Source organism: Medicago truncatula, chromosome 5 (genome assembly GCF_003473485.1).
Source record: "Medicago truncatula cultivar Jemalong A17 chromosome 5, MtrunA17r5.0-ANR, whole genome shotgun sequence".
NCBI classification, from domain to species: domain Eukaryota; kingdom Viridiplantae; phylum Streptophyta; class Magnoliopsida; order Fabales; family Fabaceae; genus Medicago; species Medicago truncatula.
Window position 1 is genome coordinate 32,739,943 of NC_053046.1, and position 8,932 is coordinate 32,748,874.

Here is an 8,932-nt window from a genome sequence, read left to right on the forward strand (position 1 = left end):
TGATATGCATGAAGCAGCTAAGGTGAAAGAGCTGAATTATGTGCCTCTTCTAGGCATCACTCCTTTCTATCCAGAAGAAGAGTACATTACAAGGGCTGCTAGAATTCATGCTGGGTTTAAAAGAAGAATGAGAGAAAAGGATGAGCTACTTCAGAAGAAGGATGAGCAAATTAAGTATATTTTGGAACAGATGTATAAGCAAGCCCAACCTTAGTTGCACACCCAACATTCTTTGCTTGTTTTAATTTTTGTTCTAAGTTGTTAGTAGCTTTGCCTTTGTATCTTAACTTATCTATATAAATGTTATCATTGTCTCTGAATCTTATGTTTTACAAGCTTTAACTCTGATAATATTTGTTGTTTTTAATGTTGTCTACTCTAATACATTGTGTTTAAAGATTTATATGTTTATTACTTTGCTACTCTTTCTTTTGCTTTTATTCTTTTTGTTGATGACAAAAGGGGGAGTAAATGTATAGTATTCTAAGGCACTGAGCCCCACTATAACCACTTCAAAACTTTTTAAAATACTTCTGATATTATTTATTATTTTTCATGAGTATTTTATTGAAATTTAATTAATGAGAATAGAACTCAGGGAGAGCTTACAAACCTCACTTTAAAGATCTATTGGACTCAGGGGGAGCTTACAAACCTCTATCCCAGTGGTCAACTTATTAATTAGATCAACAACAATTGAACATTTTAAATACTATTATTTGTCATCATCAAAAAGGGGGAGATTGTTGGAACAAAATGTGTTTCACAATGAACCTTAATGAGTTTTGATGATAACAAGGTATTAAAAATTGTCAATTGGTTATTACTAATTATTGTTCAAGTGTACAGGACCAAAGGCTAGTCAAGTAATTTCAATAGGTCTTGGAAGAAAAATGGAAAGCAAAAGAATTCTAAGCATCTGAAGAAAACTGCGTCTGAAGCTAGAGTGCTCCTGAAGCTGAAGTGCTTCTGAAGTGATGACGTCATCAGAAGTAGAAGCTCATCAGAAGCAGAAGGTCATCAGAAGCAAGGTTTTCATCAGAAGCGAAATCATCACCAGAAGCTACATTTAATCCGTATATTCAAACTGAAGATCCAAAGTAGCTATTTATCAATTCAATCTTATCTAAGAAGAACGAAGAATTGAAAGGGAGGTATCAACGGTCATATGGATAGCACTGAGCATTTGTCCTTGGTTAACAGAGTTGACAAAGTACAAGTGTACAACCACTACCTCCACTACTCTGTTTTTTGTCTGCGCTACAAGACAAGACAACAGCCATGCCTGCAGAATTTGTGCCTTCAAGATGGGAATGAATTTGAAGCTTATTCTTCAAAGGACTACACCCAAATCAGGCAAAGAATTACTGGTGGATGATCAAAGGATTTCAAACGACTCTTTAGACGTGCTAATTATCTCAACGTCTCTTTCACGCCTCTATATAAAGGAGTGAAGACTTGAAGATTGTAAGATAGAGATATACAAGTTCAAAAGCGCCAAAACTCTCTCAAATTGATTCTACAAAGCACACTGAATTTCTGCACTGATTTGATACATCTTAGAAATTCAAAGTCTAGAGTCTTTATTGTATTGTATTGAGAACACCACTGATTATATATCAAGTGTTCAAGTCAAACTTAATTCTTTGTATTTTTGTTTGATCAGAAGTCTCTTGCCTGCGTTCTTGAGCATTAGAAGTCTCTTGCTTAGTGCTTGAGCATTGGAAGACTCTTGCGTGTGTGGTTGAGCATCTTTGTGAAGTCTCATACTTAGAAAGTATTGATCAGTTGTAATCCTTGTGATTATAGTGAAATCTCCTTGGAAGTGCAAGGGGGACTGGACTACTTCCGTGTTGTGGAAGGAACCAGGATAACTGCTTGTGTCTTTGTCTTTCTTTTCTCTGCTCTGTTATTTTCCGCTGCATATCTAATTTTGATCATTTCATCAAAAGCACTCACAAACTGCTTCTGAAGGTTTATCAGAAGAAGATTTTTTAGAGAGAAAAAGAAAACCCAATTCAACCCCCCCTTCTTGTGTTTTTCTCACCTTCAATTAACAGGGTTCTGTCCATGATAAGCTCTGAGTTGGGATACATGAATGACTGGCTGAATCTTAGATTCAGCCGGCAGTTTTAGTTCATAAGTGGTGTTTCTAATGCGACGAAGGACCTTAAAGGGGCCGTAGTATTTTTTTGACAGCTTGGGAGATACACGGTGGTGTATAGTATGTTGGTGGTAGGGTTGTAGCCGGAGCAACACCCTGTCTCCAGGTTCAAAGGTACAATGCCATCTTTTCTTGTTTGCTTGGTGTTCCATTTTATGCTTGCTGCGTTTCAAATTTTCTTCCAAAGTGTCCAAGATTTGTTGTCTCTGTGCTAACACATGGTCTAAATCAATGATGTTGGCTTGTCCTTTTATGTAGTCCAGAAGCGCCGGTGGAGAACGACCATACAGGGCCTGGAAGGGCATCATTTGAATGGCCGAGTGAAAGGAAGAATTGTACCAGTATTCTGCCAAATCCAAGAATTTGTACCATTGCCTGGGGTGATCACTGGCAAAGCAACGGAGGTAAGTTCCGGGGCTGCGGTTGACGACCTCCGTCTGACCGTCAGTTTCTGGGTGGTAGGCTGAGCTAAACCGGAGTGTGGTACCTTGGACACGGAACATCTCTTTCCAAAATTTGCTGAGAAAGATCGGATCTCGGTCAAACACGATAGATGCCGGAATACCATGGAGTTTGCACACTTCTGTTGAGAATCGGTGCGCCAGATCCTTTGCCATGAATTTAGTGGGAAGAGTAATGAACTGTACAAACTTGGAAAGTCTATCGCAAATCAAGCTTACAACTATGTGGCCAAAAGAGTGTGGTAAGTGAGTTATAAAATCCATTGACAGGTCTTCCCATACCTGTTTTGGTATGTCTAAAGGTTGTAACAGTCCTGGTTTCTTTGTTGGCAGGTATTTGTTATGTTGACACACTGAGCAGTTCTTGACCCATTCCATGACAGCTTTGTGAGCACCAGGCCACAAGAAGGCAGCGGACAAACGAGCACGAGTGGGTCTTTCACCTGAATGCCCTGCTGCCGGGGAGGCATGAAATTCGGACAGAATGGCTGATCTCCAATCGGGTAAGTCTGGCAAATAAATTTTGTTTTTATAGAGCAGCAACCCATCTTGGAAAGAGTAGTGTGGTGTTGGATTGTTGCCCTGCAAGAGTTCTGATACTAGATGTTTCTCTTTTTTGTCTGTTTTGTAGAACTTGCGCAAGTCCTGCAGGATGGTGGGAACTGAAGAGGTGAAAGCCAAGAGAAGAGAATTGGTCGCAGAACTGGTGTCGGATGTAAATTGTCTACTGAGGGCATCAGCCTCCAGGTTAGTGCGTCCACGCTTGTAGTGTATGTCAAAACTGAAACCTTGAAGTTTTGCTGCTCATTTATGTTGTACCGGAGTTTGTATGGTTTGAACCAAGAGTTTTTTAGACTTTTCTGATCTGTATAAATATGGAAATGTCGTTCAATCTGGTACTGGCACCATTTCTTGACGGCTTCGGTGATGGCAAAGAGCTCACGGACATATACCGATGACTGCTGCATGCGATTGCACATCTTCCGGCTGAAGAAAGCGAGAGGATGGCCTTCTTGTGACAGGACTGCACCTATAGCCACAACAAATGCGTCTGTTTCTAGATGGAATGTCTTTGAAAAGTCTGGCAGAACAAGAACTGGTGTTGTTGTCATGGATTTTTTTTAATTATGCAAAGGACTCTTTCGCTTGTAAACTCCATTTGAACCTTGTATTCTTTAATAAATCTGTAAGGGGGGCCGCAATAGTAGCATAGTTTCTCACAAAACGTCGATAAAAATCGGTAAGATCGAGAAATGCTCGAAGGGCTGTGAGGGAGGAGGGAGTGGGCCAGTTTAGAATAGCGGTGATCTTCTCTGGATCTGGGGTGACGTCGCTGGCTAAGATCACATGGCCTAGAAACTCCACTTTAGAACCTGCAAAAGTACACTTGGACAATTTGGCAAAAAACTTATTATCCTGTAATAAATCTAAAACCAGTTGCAAATGCTTAATATGATCAGAATGGGAATTGCTAAAAATGAGGCTATCATAAAAAAAAACTAACACAAATTTACGTAAATATGGACGAAACAAATCATTCATAGCTGATTGGAAAGTGGAGGGGGCATTAGATAACCCAAAAGGCATCACTAGGAACTCGTAGCGCCCATCAAAAGCGCGAAAAGCCGTTTTATGAGTATCCTTTGGCATAACCCGAATCTGATGATAACCAGATCGTAAATCCATATTGGTGAAAACAGTAGCTGACCCCAATTCACCCAGTAACTCGTCTATTGTGGGTATGGGAAAATGGTCTCGGATTGTCACCGCATTTAGGGCTCTATAATCCACACAAAAATGCCAAGTACCGTCTTTATTTCTTACTAAAAGAACGAGTGATGAGAAAGGGCTATTGCTTGGGATGATAGTTCCTTCTTTAAGCATCTCTTGAATAATTGTGGTCATGGCATCTTTTTGGGAGTGAGGGTAGCAGTATGGTTTGACATTGATCGGGGTGGTATTGGGTTGGAGTGGAATGTGGTAATCATGAGGGCGTGGGGGAGGAAGGTCGTGAGGAGTTTGGAAGATTGTTGAGTATTTGTGGAGTAAGTTCTGGATTTGGGTTGGAGTAAGAGGAGAATGAGATGGGGTTTCAGTTTGTGTGGTAGGGGTACATGTGAGGAGGTGCATTGAGGCAACAACATCTGTATGTAGTAGATGGCGTATGTAGTAGATGGCATATGTAGTGGAATGTAGATGGGGTTGGTTGTGAAGATGTGTCACCATGGAGGGTGATTGTGAGGTTTTCATATGAGAAAGATAAAGAGGGAATGGAAAAGTTAGCCAAAATTGGTCCTAATGTTCGAAGCCATTCTAGACCAAGCACCACATCAGTTCCTTCAATGGGTAGGAGGTAAAAGGGAATATGGAAAATGGTATTTTGAAGTTCAAGAGGCACGTTTGGGCAAAATCCTGAACAGTGGATGCGGGAATTGTTACCAACCACGACGGAAAACTTGGGGATAGGTGTGTGGGGCATGTGAAGGTGGTTGGCAATACGGGACTGTAATATGTTGTGTGTACTTCCGGTGTCAATAAGCACGGATACGGGTTGGCTATAGAGGGTGCGACAGAATTTAAGAGTGCATGGGGATGGCTGTCAGGTGAGAGCTTGCGGAGAGAGATGGAAGTATATGTCCCCGGTGTCATCTTGAGGTTCAATTTCTTCCGGCATGTCTTGGTTCTCTTGATTCGGTTCCAAAATTAGGAGTAAGTGTCGAACGGTAGCACAACAGTGACCCATAATGTACTTCTCATCACAATTATAACATAGGCCTTGGGCTCTTCTTTCTTGCATTTGAGCCGTCGTGAGCCATCGGACTTGGAGTTTGGGATTATGATTGGTGGTGTTAATGGGTTGGGCATTTTGTGGTGCTGGTTTAGGTGCGGTTTGGGTCGGGGCAGTATATATAGATGCAACAGTAGGAGAATTTGGTAGGTTGGTGGATGTGGGAGGCCTTGTGGGTCGATTTTTGGAGTCTTTGAGTTTGGCTTCAATTTGTTTGGCCAATCCAATAGCTTGGGTGATGGTGTAAGGTTTTTGGACAGCAAGTTCGTGACGGATTTCCGGAATGAGACCCGACACAATGGAATTCAAAAGGGCCTCCGGAGGTAGGCCAATAACGCTATTTTTCCAACCTTTCGAATTGTGTTTGGTACTCCGTGACCGAGCCATATTGGCGTAATTTAAAGAGTTGGGCTTGATGATTCTCATAAGTGGAAGGGCCAAAACGAAGTTTTAAGGATTTTGCGAATGAGGACCAATCGAAAAGTTGGTGATTTTGGTACATCTATTTGTACCAACTAAGGGCATCACCCTTCATATAGAAAGAGGCTAGGGATAAACGATTTTCATTTGTTATGTTGTAGAATGAGAAAAATTGTTCGGCTTGGAATATCCATTCTAATGGTGCGGTACCATCAAAAGGGGGTAGTTCAATTTTGGGGGTTTGGAAAGCTTGTTGGGGTTGTGATTTTGGTGTGGTTGTAACATAAGGGCTTTGTTGGGCTTGGGTGAATGGTAACGGTGATTGTTGAAAGGTACCAAAGGGAATAGCAGTTGTAGGGTTTGGTGAGGAGGAATATATATAGATGTTATTGATAGTGAGGGGGATTGAGTGATGGGTTGTGGTTGTGGTGTATACATGAGATTTGCGGGTAGTAAAACCGTAATCGGAGAGGTGGGAGAAGTGATAATAGGTTGTGTGTGGGGAAGTAGTGGCCAAAGGGAATTAGTTGTAGTATGTGGGGAAGAGGATACAGGATGGGATGTATATGGAATAGGTGTAACACCCCGTTTTCCCAACATAAAAATTTCATTTAAATTAATCATAGTAAATCATCACAAACAGAATGCTACACTTAATGGAATAATTAACTAATTTTTCTTCAAAGTTCAATCAACATAAATATTCAAAACTTCGCAGCGGAATTTATTTCAACATCTAAAATAGTCTTGGCACAAAGGCATCATCAAAACATCTCATAGAAATCAAATTAACAACTTAATCATGTATATTCATAAGCAATACGTAAGGAATAGAAAATAGCCACAAAGTTCCCATCTCGTTACGTATCAGAGCACCTAAAGACACAGTGAGGGATAGCCACTCACGACAGCAATCAACAACTACTTATTCTCGATCACCTGCAAGTTACTCATACGAAGAGCAACATTTCCAACCAGAAGGGGTGATATTTCACATTCAATAATAATAATCATTTAATTCATCAAAAGCATTTAACAACTTAAACTTTATCAATTAATAACATTAAATATTCTTATAATATTTCATTAATAACTCAATCAACTTCTAATCATTATTAACTTCATATTCATCGCATTATATACATCGTCACATAACACATAATAATCAAATAATAACCATCATCATATAACATCATAAATCATCACATCATAAACATCATCTTATAACATAAACAACACAACATAATCATCATCTCATAATAACATAATCATCATCTCATAATAATATAAACAACACAACATAATCATCATCTCATAATAACATAATCATCATCTCATAATAATATAAACAACACAACATAATCATCATCTCATAATAACATAAACAACCACGATTAATAAATATTAATACTTTACTTATTTCTTTATTAACAACTCATTAACAATTGACAACTTAACGACAACAACAATGCGACTTCTACAACTTGAACTCAACATATGCAACTTCAACTTCTTAATCATGCATGTGGTACCAACCAGGGCATCAAACCCTCAACGTATTGAGCGTAAATAGGATCACAGGACATCAAGCCCTCAACTTACAGGGCATCAAGCCCTCAACATAATATGTATAAATATACATTACAGGGCATCAAGCCCTCAACATAAATGAGTATGCATGAACTCAACATCTTACGACTTAACAACTTAGACATCTCATATGACTCCAATAATTTGGATCAACATCTTACAACTTAACAACATAGACATCTTAATGGTATTACTTCATCACAACAGCAAGACAACATCATTTAAACATATGCAGCAAGTCACCATCAATAATAATCAATATCATTTATAACGATTACAACTTAATATCAACGTTTTTCACAATATATAAATATTTTCACATTTAATCATCAAAGTAAAACATCAATATTAATCATCTTATTCATCCTCTTCGAACACAACATAATCATCATCTCATAATAACATAAACAACCACGATTAATAAATATTAATACTTTACTTAGTTCTTTATTAACAACTCATTGACAATTGACAACTTAACGACAACAACAATGCGACTTCTACAACTTGAACTCAACATATGCAACTTCAACTTCTTAATCATGCATGTGGTACCAACCAGGGCATCAAACCCTCAACGTATTGAGCGTAAATAGGCTCACAGGAGATCAAGCCCTCAACTTATAGGGCATCAAGCCCTCAACATAATATGTATAAATATACATTACAGGGCATCAAGCCCTCAACTTAAATGAGTATGCATGAACTCAACATCTTACGACTTAACAACTTAGACATCTCATATGACTCCAATAATTTGGATCAACATCTTACAACTTAACAACTTAGACATCTTAATGGTATTACTTCATCACAACAGCAAGACAACATCATTTAAACATATGCAGCAAGTCACCATCAATAATAATCAATATCATTTATAACGATTACAACTTAATATCAACGTTTTTCACAATATATAAATATTTTCACATTTAATCATCAAAGTAAAACATCAATATTAATCATCTTATTCATCCTCTTCGAACACAACATAATCATCATCTCATAATAACATAAACAACCACGATTAATAAATATTAATACTTTACTTAGTTCTTTATTAACAACTCATTGACAATTGACAACTTAACGACAACAACAATGCGACTTCTACAACTTGAACTCAACATATGCAACTTCAACTTCTTAATCATGCATGTGGTACCAACCAGGGCATCAAACCCTCAACGTATTGAGCGTAAATAGGATCACAGGACATCAAGCCCTCATCTTACAGGGCATCAAGCCCTCAACATAATATGTATAAATATACATTACAGGGCATCAAGCCCTCAACTTAAATGAGTATGCATGAACTCAACATCTTACGACTTAACAACTTAGACATCTCATATGACTCCAATAATTTGGATCAACATCTTACAACTTAACAACTTAGACATCTTAATGGTATTACTTCATCACAACAGCAAGACAACATCATTTAAACATATGCATCAAGTCACCATCAATAATAATCAATATCATTTATAACGATTACAACTT